General features: G+C 40.0%; 1 protein-coding gene and 1 long non-coding RNA gene across 6 annotated transcripts in view; one reads left to right on the top strand and one right to left on the bottom strand.

Moving 5' to 3' along the window:
- Window positions 1-4,040: 4,040 nt before the first annotated feature.
- The window catches only part of LOC100120748 (neuropeptide CCHamide-1 receptor), a 48,452-nt gene continuing 38,507 nt past the window's right edge, over window positions 4,041-13,985 (top strand). For 2 of the 5 annotated variants that reach the window (XM_031931784.1, XM_008218714.3), the window contains exon 1: window positions 4,041-4,946. The gene's annotated coding sequence lies outside the window, so the exon portion shown is untranslated. The remainder of the gene's footprint in view (window positions 4,947-13,985) is intronic. The other 3 variants (XM_031931783.1, XM_031931781.1, XM_031931782.1) reach the window with 2 other exon arrangements.
- LOC116417641 lies at window positions 8,880-9,347 on the bottom strand. Its single transcript, XR_004227889.1, has 2 exons — window positions 9,173-9,347; window positions 8,880-9,075 (listed from the first exon to the last, which is right to left on the bottom strand). It is a non-coding gene; the product is annotated as an uncharacterized LOC116417641 (long non-coding RNA).

Genomic DNA, 13,985 nt, shown 5'->3' with positions numbered 1-13,985 from the left:
GTTCTAAACATGTATAATAAGAAAAAAAAGTTTGCGGGAGTGTGACCCAACATTTGTTTTTTTCGGTTTCTCCAGCCAGAAAATGGCATTTTTCCGGTAGATTTCCCCATAAGTATACTCGTCCCCTCTCGCAAAGAGTGTGTTGGTATACATGAATGCATGACTATCGCTTAGCGAACACGTGTATACGTATGCGCATGTATATAGAGCAACAAAGCAAGCAGGCGCCCCTGGAAAACTCGTTAAAAAGTACGCGGCGAGTGAAAGAGAGCAGCCAAGCGACCTTTACTGTCGCAAACTTTGACCGCGCGACCCGCGTGCGCGCTGATGCGACTACAAGATGTATATAACTGTATCCTCGACAGGTCACTTTATTCCGCCTGTTATTATCGACTTATTGTCTCCCTTTTATACCAGGCTGCGCGTGTACCCTTTTATTTTTCCAAAGTGTATCGTCGTCGTCGATGCATATCGCAAGCTCTGCACCGCGCGAACTTCAAATTTTTTGTTCGTTCTATACGGGTTAAGCGACGCTCTCGGGTCATCGTGCGTCGAACAAAGACTCGTCGAATAACTGTGGTCGCGGGAAAAATCGCTCGAGTCGCTTTTTTTTGTTTTTGCTTTATCGAAGCTCGACGGAGTAGTTTTACCGGCGAATTAATCATCGCTTCAAATTAGTTGGCGGGAAAAAAATGATGAACGCGAGACGAAGTGCATAGTCGCGTGCGCCGATAGACATTCCAGTCAGCCAAGTGTCCAACTTTGCGAAACTAATACCTGCCGCGTTTAAAGGGATGTAAAATTACAGCGTCATCGCTACGCTCGTTACGAGGAGGGGCTAATTGTAGAGATAAAGTTTCGAATTTTTTGCTCGCGTTATTCTACTGACTATGCAGAAGCTCGAACAGGGTTGGATTTAATAAGGTTGCCGAGGATTTGATGTTAATTCAATTCGATGAAAATTGCCTCTGATTGGATCAAACATATCACCTATACCGCGCTTCGATAAATTAGAGAGAAATGAGATTATCGTTTGCTTATAGTATGATCAAACATTTGATTAATTGTGTACAGGTATCGATAAATGCCTTATCAAAATACACACAAATATACTTATTATGTTACCAAAGCTTCATCCTGATATCAAGCCGTAAACTCACGCAGAAAAGCTTTTCTCGAGTACCATTTAAATAACGAAATCAAAGAGATGCGATTCTATAAGTGCTGTTGATTAAACGAGCTTTGTACAATTTGACATTGCGCGGACGACGACGACAAATCCGATAAAGGCTTTGCTATATACGGGGGCGATCTAGACTCGTGAACTTCCTCCTTCAGTCTGAAATGCGATAATTTCCTTCGACTTGACTATCGCTCAAGTCGCAAACGGTACTATTGCACTGATTGTAAGCTTTAACCGAGTGATGATCAAATATACGTGCCGCTGATATCCTATACCTCAAAGTGGGAAGATCCGCTATATATAGACGTTTGATTAAAATTCACGCATACATTATTTACTTCTGTAAAAGCCACCTCAATCAAAGCTAACTTTTCAGAATAAACTTTGTTATTTCAGAATATCTGCGTCGTTAAATTTTTTTAATACACCAGCCATGTCGCTATTTTAAGATGTATATCAAATTGAATAAGGTAAAAAGAAAAATATAAATAAAACGGAAAAACGCCAGCGAGGGATATAAAGTGCACTATAAAAAGTCAGCGATAAAACGCGCGCCCGAAGCAGCGCATAAGGTACAGTAACAAAATATACCCCCGAGGCTTATTGCAGTTTACACATCTGTCGATCGGAAAATCACGTCGCCGCGCATCGGAATATTTCACGTCATTCTGTCAATCTGTTTACTTTAAGAAGTGCACGAGAAGAAAAGACGTAGTCAGCACACGAATAACTTTATCAAAATAACAGTAGATTTTTCACCTCATCGCGTCAAAACAAAAGCCCTCGCGTATAACTCTTTAATGCGCCGAGAGACCTCTCATAAGAATTCCGATTATGGTTTTCCTCGCTCGCTCGCTCGGCCTCATCAAGTTATGCACTGAAACAATAAGGTCCGCATAATATTGTGTATATAGAAGCCGGCGACTCTAGTACTGCGCTCGGAGAAAATTTTTCATCCCTTGGCGCGTAATACAAAAAGAGCCAGTCCCAGGCGAGAATATATAATATATATATGTACGTCTTTACGCGTGAGTAATATCGAGAGATCTCCAGAGGCTGAATTATTTATAAGGAAGGTCTAGAAGCTCGTCTATGACGAGCGAAAGCAAGAGAGAGAGAGGGGGGGGAGTAGCACTCCGCTCTCTCATATTGGCAATTTTTTAAAACAACGCCGAAACGCTCCATACATGAACAAGTCGGCCCAGAGTAGCCGACGGCTAAGCTCTCGAGCACCCTACTATATATGCGACTATATATGCGAATATATCAGCTCTCTGCGCGAGATATATAGCGTAGCCAACAAAATAGCCCGGTATAGGTGTGTATGTGTGTGTGCTGTGTACGTCAGCAGTCAAGGGCGAGTAATTTTTCCCGGCTTCTGTTCCCCGCGTGAATTTACTGCCACGCGCGTGCGCGCACCTGCCCCGCCGGTCATTTAATCCGGTTTTAGTGTGACACCTGCGACTTATTCGGAGATAGCTCGTTATTTCACACGTAGGCTCGTTTCGACTCGCTGAAACTTTGTTATTGTCTCGACGCTTGATTGCTTCAGGTCGTTATGACTTTTGGCTTGATGCGCTCTTTGAAACGACCGGTTTACTGCGGTGTATAGTCTCTGTGCGTTGGTTTATGCTAATTATAAAAAAAGTACGTTTTATTAATTTTGTAGCAATTTTTCACGATTTATAATGTGAATTGCGAGATGCGATAGCAAAATAAGAATGGGTACTCCCTCGAGAAATTCAAAAATGCCAAAACATATTTCGAGTAAAATTAAGGCTGACGTAGAAGCTATACGAGAGCAATGTTGTAAGCTCAGCTGGTACATCCGACAATGGAATTTTGATTGATGTAAAATAAGCCAAAGCAGTTGGCATTTCTCTGGGGAATTTACATACATGCTATAAGCGATGAGAGGCAATCGTCGCAACACAGAAAGCACGAGCCGAGCAAACGTCGGCACCATTACATAGTATAATACAAATCAAGATCGATCATCACAGTGAGTTACTAGCAATTCCATTGAACGACGCTTCTGACATCCGAAATGGAAGGTGGGAACGGAATCGTTGTTGTTGAAATAAGCGTAAAAGCTTTCGTTTTATTCTATTACGATACGCCGGCGAATTTGAATAAACACGCTTCGCAATGGCAAAAACTGGTATCGCGGAATAAGAATGCTCGTCGGGACAGACATGCAGCATATTCTAGAACTAATCCGGTTTCGCAGAGGATTTTATCAACTGACCAATTCGGAATGTCTACTCCTTCGCAGTTTCGAGAAATCAATGACTCGTAATCAGCCATCGTCGTGCAAAATCAACTAAATGAAAGTGGTTTCGCCAGTCCTGATTCACGACTCGAACCAGAGAACGAAAAAAAGGTCAACGACGAACACAAGCTCTCTTTCAATCATCTTCCTTCCGCGCGTAATGAAGATTGAGATAGCAGAACAAAAAATAATAATAAAAGTCACCTAATATCCGGCTCTCAGACCGCACTCTTCCAGATTTACGGCGCATTAATCTCGGTGAAAAATGGAAAAGATATTTTTTCCGATGACTTGGTCGCGCGAGCGACGGCTATCAATGGCGCGGGAGGTGTAAAAAAGTGGATTAAATTTGTCTTGGTTTTATAGGCGTGGAGAATCAAAGAGTAAAAAAGGGGAAAACAGAGGGCTAGAGAGAGAAAAAGAGAAAGAGAGACGTAAAGAAGCGGTGTAGCGAAAGTGAGGCGCAGGTTGTAAGGAGAGGGGGAAAAGCGCGCGGCGAAGCTCGGGGGTGGCAGCGAAGGGGTGCAAATGTTTCCCGGAGTCGGCGGGAGGGCTGTATTCGTAGGTCGCTCGCTTGCGTGCAAAACGTCAGTAGCGTCGCAGCGCTCCTCCAACGCGGTCGGACCTTCGGGCTCAAAGTCATTTCGGCTTATCGGCACCGATCTCCGCCGCGTTATTACGGCCAATCAGTGTTTGCTCTGCCGCTGCTGCTGCTTTTTCTTCTTTGACTTCGATATTTTCCCGCTTTTGTTTTCGATTTTCGCCGAAACCCTTAAATCCTGATTACACGCCAATACGCAAATCGGCAGTAGTAATAACAACGATCGCTCGTCCATTTGCGAAATGAAGTCGTGAGTATATTACGGGCCGCTTCGGGGAAAGTCCGGCTTAAAAAATCGAGTCCGCGTAAATAGTGCCGGCGTTAACGAGAAAATTCGGGTCTTCGTTACACACGAGTTTACGCGCGGTTTGATTTATTTTTACAAGCCGTAAAAACGACACAGCGCCGCGCCTTGAGACACACATCACGGGGGCCGTCTGGCTTTGGCGCCTGTCTCTCGCGGGCTCTACACGAGAGCGCACGAAATTGCCGCGTCCGAATCTAACGCCATCAGACGGAGTCCAAGAGTCATGGGGATTACATACAATTGAATGACGAATGGTACACGTTGATTAGAAGAGGGACAAAGGACGTTTTTTTCGTAGTTTCTGTGCAGAAGGAGGATGTATATCGTTTCTTCTAGGCTTGATCGCTATTGAATTAATTTGTACTCAATTCGTGCTCAAGGAAAGACGTCGAGTGATACGGAATTCGGTCTGGATATTTTTGTCTGCGTCGAGGAAGATGATAAATTTGAATAAGAGACAGCATTTTGTAATGAAATGAAATAATGTGCGCACTTTTGTCATCGCAGTATGTACACGGTGCTGTGAAGTTTTGAGATTAACGCTGAAGTGATCGCGTGGAACTTGCTTCGGTTGAATAGAACTGTGAGTAAATTAATTATTAAGATCACTTGTTGAAAAATTGCAATGGATTAACCGAAACTTTTTTTCAATGCATTTTATTCGGAAGGACGTTTCGTGAGAAACGTTTCAATCAAAAAAGGTTTTGCGCACAAATTCTTCAATTCAAATAAATCTTCGTTCACAGCGAATCAAGCTACATTAGCATCTAAATATTCATAGTATCGGGAATTTTAAAAAAAAGCTACAGAATGCACGAAATTGCCTGTAAATTCCAGGCTGGAATCTTTCATTAATTCATGATTCAATTTGAATTGATAACGAGAAAAAAATCAATATTCTACGAAGTGGAATTTTTTCAATAACTACTCGATTAATAAGAAATTAAATTCTTTCGATATTTTAATTGGAATTTGTATATACAGCTATTATATATATATATATATATATATATATATATATATATATATATATATATATATACTTTTGGTAAAAGAACATTATTGCTGAAATAAAACTTAAAGTTACGAGAAGTATCTTGGGTAGAGAATTATATTAAAACTTTATGCCAACAACTATTTGATTTACAAAGTACGGCTTCCAGCTGTATCTTCAAAATTTAAGATTTCTATGACATTATTCAATACCGCTGATGCACATCCAAACGCTTCGGTTTGAATATAGCACCCGAAAAAGCAGAACTTCCTTTTCAATTCAAACCCAAACAATAAAAATAGCAACAAAAAGAAGACAGCGGAAATTCGGTGCTGAAAAACGACAATGATGAGCAAAAAAAAGAGCGCGCACGATGCTTCAGAAAAGTGAGCGTTTCAAAAGTTCAGAAGCTTTTCATGCAGCCAGAGCAAAATTCGCAGACGTGCGGTATTGCAAAAAGTGTTTTTGAATGCGTGCGTACGAGGTTGAGAGAGAGAGAGAGAGAGAGAGATAGAGAGAGAGAGAGAGAGAGTCTGTGGGCGAGAGCAAAGAAAGAAAGCGAGAGAAATATGCAGTTTCGGATTCTGTCTTTTATTCGAATAGTTCAAAACTATGGCAATCAAAAAAACTTTTGTAGGCCACGCGCGGGGCTTTGTTTATGATTACATATTCTCTATTATTGAAGTGAATTCTTCAAATATTGCGAAAATCAAAAGTGTTATTAACGCTGCTTTTCTTTAATAAAAACAAAAAAGTATCAAGCGTACTCGAGCAATTTTTTTTTTTTTCATAAAAGTTGTAATTTACCTTCGTTTACGTAAGGACAAGCAAAAAGTTGCCTCGCTGCAGAGAAATTCAAGTCAATTGTTTTGCTGCGCGTAGATTCAACGTGATGGCTTGTGTTCTTTGTTTTTAGCTCCTGCGAGCCAGCTCTAATTCCTTTACCTAATAGTATCTTCTTGTCGTTCCAAATACTCCTATTGTTATAAGCTACATAAATAATGCTTTATTTCAAAATCGGATATCGCGTTTGCTAAAAGCAGCAGTTTCTGGCGAAGTATTTGTTTACTAAACTAGCATTTTTTAAATAATTACATAGCATAATTTCCAACATACTTAAACAGAATTATTACTGGCTAAGGTCAATTAACTCCACTTTGCATGACTAGACTCCATCCATGTGTAACACGAAATCTCTAACTTATTATTGAAAGAAGATAAAATGTGATTGCGCAATCAAGCTATATGCAGTATTTTAACTTTGTCTCTGGGTGGTTGCGAAAGCTTACAGAATATATAATGGAGTAATGGACGTACAGAACTCTGAGGATACTGCTTAACACTGTGGGGAATTCAGGAAGGCTGTCTATTAAGTTGAAAGCAGATTGAAATACTCTATTTAAACGACTGTGTGAAATTTACTATCGTGTGTATTTCTAACAATAAGTAAATTATAAATAACTTGTTGAATATGTAGCTGTTAAAAATAAAGATAAAATATTGACTAAGAATTACAATAGCTAAAAACGAAACCTTTGTTCTATCGATGAAAGATGATACAGAGAAATAGATGGAATTATATACTTACACGAGGAAAAGTTTGAAGGCTTTTGTTTACGAGTCACGATCGTGTTGGATGACCGAAAAATAAAAAAAAATCCTGTCGATATACTGGTCTTTTTCCGTTCTCAGAAGAACATGCGACGCGAGGTTCTTTCGCTATATAGCCACACTAAATTTTTTTAACGATTCTCTTCCTTATTTCGTCCTTGTAACTTTATCTCTGCAAGCTCGCCAAAATAAAAGGTTTCAGAGCGTATGTCGTACGTGTGAGCACGTTAAGACGTTATGACATTTAAAGGCGGCTTAGTTCCATTATACCCTACTAATACGTTAATAGTATGGCAAAAAGTAATCTAAAAAAGATGTATATTCTCAACTTGTTAAATATCTCGTGATATTTTGTTGTACTTAATATAAATATGAGCATTTTTCATGAACTAGGAAAAAAGTAATTTATCACAGTTTTATATGTGAGAGCAGAAAATCAGATAAAAAGCTCGTAATAAAGTAGAGATGGGTGTCGCAAATGCCAAGTAATAGAGAATTGAATCTCCTTCCTTCAGCCGCTTATTAATGATCTGATATCCCCATCTCACACGTGTCACCAGCATCTTATAAAGAGAAGGAAGCAAAAGTGATAGACAGGTTCCCTTATTAATTTATCAAGCTGGGAAGAAATATATTGTGATATTTAGTATCGTATATTGAGTTCGTACCTCAAATGTAATATACAAAGAAGAAATTAATTTAAACAAAATCTATTGTAGCTATTTTTTAACAGAATGTAAGCTATTGTTGCTGAATATTTTTTTACCCATCGAAATTGATATCAAGATTTCTATCAATCAGATCATATAACCTTTTTCAAGAACAAGCTAGATAGACAAAAAATTAGAACCTTTAAGCCAACAACTAAATCTTTAATAAATCATTGGATCTCTACTTACAAGAACCAACTGAAAAGCTAAAAAAGCTGAAAGTAAACATGATATATCTTTTATCGGTAAAAGAAAAGCTTCTATGACAGAATGTTTTCAAATCTCTTATACTTTGATATTTATTGACTTCGACGAAGTTTTTGGGGTGGATGGTGTTTTTAGATCTAAACTCCGACGGAGAAGTCAAAAGAAAAGTATCATTAGCAGAGATATCGCTGGTATAAGGACAAGCACCTGCGGCAATAGTTCATAAAGTTGAAAAAGTATCAGCACAACAGCCCTGTTTTACTGATTTACGAAATGTCGAAAAAGAACAGCATTTCGAGAATGCCTCAATTTTATAGCATCCCTTCAGCTGTATCTATTTGCAGAAAACTCGTTCCATAAAGTTAAATTTTCCTTAAATTCGAGCTTTCTAAGCTTCCAAAATTGGGTAATTTCCCTGCGGATTTTCTTTCGCTATCCTTGGAACGCAGCCGTATTGCAGGAATATCACGTACAATGTGTAAACATTTTTTTTCCCGGTCATTTAACGTATTGTAATCGCCACATACCAAGAATAACAACACTACGCGCGTTTCTGGTTCCTTTTTGGACTTATATTTGTTTTCTAAAAATAAAATTGATAGTATTCACTTTTGAATGCTATATTAAAAAGATAAAAAAATAGTCTGCATTTACGATAAACATCAGTGAAGGAAAAGTGTAGCTAGAAGAAAACGTGTTTTCTTAGAAGAAAGCTTCCATTCCGCTATATTATTTCTTTCATGCTACGCCAGTAGTGTGTGAGATCAAGAATCTCATATGAGTTTCCATTATGAAATAAATACGAGTGAGCAATATGAAAGAGACGATGAGTTTAAAAATATATACAGTTTTATTTGACATTCGCTCCAAAGCACGGAGATATAAATAAACGTTATGTGCTCGGATTCAGTTAGTTTCTCACAAAAATCCTATACTGATTAGTGCAAGTAGATCTAAATTTATAAAATTTTAATTTAGTTAAGAAAATAAAATATTTACGAAGGTATACATTCTTTATTATTGCAAAATTCTTATCATATTGGAAGGTGGTTAAATAAGTTTATACAAATGTATTGAGTTGTAGAAGCTAGTCGAAATCTCTCGTGTTAACCTACCAAAAGGAGCCGAGGACGGTGAAGGCCTGCGCGTGTGTCTCATTACTACTAGCTCGAGGCAGAAAAAAGGTAGGTCTGCAATCGTAAAGCTTCTTTTACTGCGCGAATACTTACCAAAAGAGCTTTCTAGGAAAAAATCCCGTAGGAAATAAAGACAAATTTACAAACTCACCAAATTTTATGAAAAATAAAAAAAAACTCATTTTATTTCAAATTTACACTCCATACCCAGCCCGCAATAATCTAAATATATATTGAATTCGGCGAAACATAAATCGCTTCCTCTCGCCGACTAAATTTATTACTCATTTTGAAAGCACACACCAATAACACGAAAAAAAGTTCCGTGTCAGCTATACGTGACTGGAGAATAAAATAAAGGTTCACGTCGGGGGACATAAAAAATAAGTATTTTCCTATAAAACTATAAATCACTTGTTTCACGAAGCCGAACCTACGCGTTTCGTCTGATTCGACATGTAATAAGTCGCGCAAACTGATCGGGATACGTTTCGCCATGGACGGATGAATAAACGATCTTGCGGAGCCATGGCATTGACAGCACTTGAAAATAAAGCGGCCATAGGGAGGCTATAGAGCGGATGGAAGTTCGCTGAGAGAAATACGCATTCGATCCCATAATGCGTGGAACAAGTCGAAGCTGAAACTGACGGTTGAGCAACACGTCAGAGTTACAGTTTAATACTACCACTACTATGGCAATATTACCCGTGGGCTGTTTACCGCATGAAATCTACGGGACGTGTTGTATACATGTATATATCGACGCTCCTAACGAAGGCTGGCACCACTCAGCTAACTGCGAACTCTAGCTCATTTCACGACTTGTAACGAAGGATCGCACGAAAACCGAGATTGCCGCGATGACTAGCTCGCTAAGAAACCTTTGCATCGAATAGTAGTACGTGTTGCGAGCTCGCAACGAAAACGACAACTCTCTGTCTTCCATGCGGCGAAAACTAACGCGTGAACCAAATCGTGCCGAATTCTAGTACGCTCGCCCGTAATTCTAAACATGGGCCACATTTACGAGGGTCGCTACGAGACTCAAAGGGTCTTCCCTATTTTCACATTGCAAATGCCGCATTATACACAAAACTTTGTAAAACACTTTTTAATATGCAAAAAATACCGGACGGACGAAATTTAGTTATTGTGCTGGTATTTTTACGCACCGATCAATATATATATATAGATATACTTGTATACTTGTCAAATATACATCTAAATATTATCCGATTTTTGTCATTCAAATTTCATTTAAATTGGTATTTTTTGCATATTAAAAAGTGTTTTACAAAGTTTTGTGTATAATGCGGCATTTGCAATGTGAAAATAGGGAAGACCCGTTGAGTCTCGTAGCGACCCTCCTAAATGTGGCCCATGTGTTTAGGATTACGGGCGAGCGTACTAGAATTCGGCGCGACTTGGTTCACGCGCTAGTCTTCGCCGCATGGACGACAGAGAGTTTTCGTTGCGAGCTCGCAACGCGTACTACTATTCGATGCAAAGGTTTCTTAGCGAGCTAGTCATCGCGGCAATCTCGGTTTTCGTGCGATCCTTCGTTACAAACCCTCATTTCATTCCTGTTTTCGTCACAAAATAATTTTCGGTGCTGGCGTTCACGGTTGTCCCGAAACGCGTGCGAGTCTTCGTTAGGAGCGTCGATATATCTACGAGAAGCATTACTAGCACTCCTATAATGCAATTTTCATAGGCCACTAAATTTTGACATCTGCTGGGGCTTGCCTACACGTGATTGTTTGACATACGTGTCTACGGGCAACGTTGGAATCCCTCGCATTCTCGTAACGTTTATCAGCTATATGTGTATGTATTTTAAGAATAATAATAATAAAATTTTGTACTGATTCCAAGATTTACAATTTTCTGAATAAATCAGCGTAATCTTTTTTTCTTGATAGATGAAACGAGACTTCTTTTATTATCGGATGTATCTCGCGTATACGCAAAGTGCATGATGTTCAGCTTCTATAGCAAAACACGATACTTTAATGCTCCTTGTAGCAAGAGCCACATTACATATGTATCACGGAATATAGCGTAGATAGATGTGTATTTCATAAAGAAGGTATTTCGACGCGCATAATACGCGCATTTGCAATTTATTCCACGAAGTGGATTACCTGGAACGTGTGTATTTCTTGCAAAAATATTTATACACTTTATTTAATCTGACTTTAATCTCGATTATTGTCGGTTGCGCATCGCACTGCGCCATGCTGTGCTATGATTGTGGCGATAGCTTATATCGTTGCTGTTAGAATACCTTTTCTAACTTCGCTCCAAGCTTTTTACGTTTTCTCGTTTTACTATGACTCGTTATTTTCTACGCTTAATTTGAGTACAATTTTGAATTTTTTAAATGTTTCTATTACATGTACATGTATTTTGAAACTACTTGATATCGCATCTGTAACACTTAAAACTTTTGATATAATATTGTATTCCTAAGTGTTATAGAATACACTGAATATCTTAGAATATTTATGCAATATTGGATGCTTTTGTTTTATTTATCATTCAATATCAGAGACAATGTCATTGTTCCCGACGTACGGGCGCGGATCGAAGCGAGAGTAAAGATTGGCGAACAAATGCTCCAGCGCGTCATGTAAAATGACGCGTAGGCTTTGTGGTATGTGTGGCCACTTGAGTACTGATTATTTTTTCCTCTCCCTCGGGTGGATACACCCGGTAATTTGGAGAGACCGCGGGGCGAGGAAAAGCCGAGATTTTCCTGCGCGGACGCGATTAGCCTTAGACAAGCGCAGCTTGTTGAGAGAGCATGTTGTCCGGATCGACTGCCATGAAGTGAAAGCATGGAGTCGTTATTCTACGCTTCGGTCGAGCGGGCGTGTGGATGAGAGCTTCAGTTTTAGATTTATAGCCAACGACGAGTTGTGTGCGTGTTTAAAGTAAGATATTTTTGTGTGCGCTCTGTTCCTGGCGTAGGTTTTCCTCTGAAGAGGTTTTCCCTGCGTCGCGAGCGAAAGCCCGAGTGAATGCGAGAACAGGGCAGGTATAAGATCTGAAGACAGCTCCGACTGCGGAGCACATGCGCGATCGAAAAGAAAGGGTCCTTGTTCGCATCGAGGAGCTTTATGGCTCGGCGTGGGGTCAGTTTTCGGGACAGCGAGAGCGTGCGCGTAATATGTCTCGGCTCAACGTCGAGCGCGGCGTTGGGACCGGATTTATTGCTTTATGAGAGCGAGCGCGTCACCGTGTTTATTCAGCGCCGGGCGCGACCCGAGCGAGGTGTCGGGTCCTAATTTTTATAGCTTTTTGCGGAGGGAAAAACTTTTGGATATCAGATGCATCGGCATCTGGCGATCCAGACCAGCGGACGAGGAAAACAAGGACCTGGGGAAGGGAGACCATTTTCGGGGACTTGGCGGGGGCAAGCATCGCCTCGCGTGCTCTGCACGGAGAAAAAAACGTTGAGGCTACTCAAAACTTCAGTAGAATCTACTTGGCGACTTAGGTAAAGAAAATCCTGCGCGGTAAACGCTCATCGAATGCGCAGAAGGGCCCAAACTCGTCGAGCCCCGCCTACCGCCACTGCTGCGCTTCCCCCACTTTTCTCGCTCGGAAATTTTGTGCCTCGCACATTTTTTACTCAAGTAGATCCTACTGAAGTCGCTTCGGTAGATTCAACATTTTTTTTCTCCGTGTGCAGGGTCAGTCTCGAATGAGATACGGAGCCGGAAAACTTCACTTGTAATATTTTCCGATAATAATAATTTTCCTATGTTTTCTATATACAATATTTAGTTTTTATTTTGAGTTTTTGTTTCCGTTCGTTGGTAATTTAACATTTTGTTTTATTCTAATATATTTTCAGTTTAGTTAAATTTGATTTTTATTAGTTTATTATATTTAAATAAAAGTGCAAACTTCGAACGCGATACTGCTCCGTTAGCAGCTACAGTCATTTCATTTCAATTTATTGAATTACTAACTATAGAATCGATAAAAAGGTTCATTACAGAGAGGCAACCTTTAATACATTTTACGTAATCGTTCACTTCGCAATTTGTTTTTCCAATCGAGTTTTTCGATATTTAGGTTATGAACGAGGACAATTACGCGCTTTCGCCCTTAAAAATAGACTACAGAAGGGATGTATTATTTAGCCAGGGGATGCACGCCAGGATCGAGATGGCGCTTTTTGTCTTGTGCCCCCGCTCTCTACCAACATTTCGTCAGCGCGGCAATGTTAACAGCGCCGCGCACCTGTGTCTATTTACGAAGCGGGGGGTGTGCGCGGAGTCAAAAGAGATGAGTCCGGGCGGTAGTTCTCTACCGTTTTCCTTCGCCGCTATCGTCCTCCTATATGCTCCCACTGCAGAGATGTAACTTATGTTCCGTAAGTGACACGAGCAATATTTCCGGAGACAGATAGCTTACTTTCGCAATCTTTCAACTGTGTGCGCCCTCTCTAAAGCTATCTCATCTCGCTGGAGAAACGGCGCGTTATTTTTCTTTCTTGTTTTCTTTCACGGTATATGTGACGTAAAAACTTGTCGAAAAAGCCCACGTACTTCATTTTTTTTCCCTCGTGTTTGTTATTATTGCACTTCATTTTGGTCAATTTTAACTTATTCATCGAACTCTGGAGGTGATCGATAGAGCCAACTGAGCTGGGCTGGGGAGTATACCTTTCAAAACAAACTTTCATCAAAATTCCTCGCCCCGAGACTAATGATGCGAGCATCGGAGTAACGACTCTAAGCGTCGTTTTCTCGACTAAACGTTGCGCTTAATGCGCACCTACACATGTATATTCAAAGGCCAATTTTTCACCGGTTGCTCGTTTGCTGAACTTCACTTTGCAAATGTATACATGAAAAAGTAAAAAGGACTTACGTATGCAAACCTGACTTATTGAAAAAAACGAGGCGAATAACGATAAACTATTTATATAAACGCGTAAATAAGCC

The sequence above is a fragment of the Nasonia vitripennis genome, chromosome 5, assembly GCF_009193385.2.
Source record: "Nasonia vitripennis strain AsymCx chromosome 5, Nvit_psr_1.1, whole genome shotgun sequence".
Taxonomy (NCBI): Eukaryota; Metazoa; Arthropoda; class Insecta; order Hymenoptera; family Pteromalidae; genus Nasonia; species Nasonia vitripennis.
This window is presented reverse-complemented; position numbering and strand designations above follow the sequence as displayed.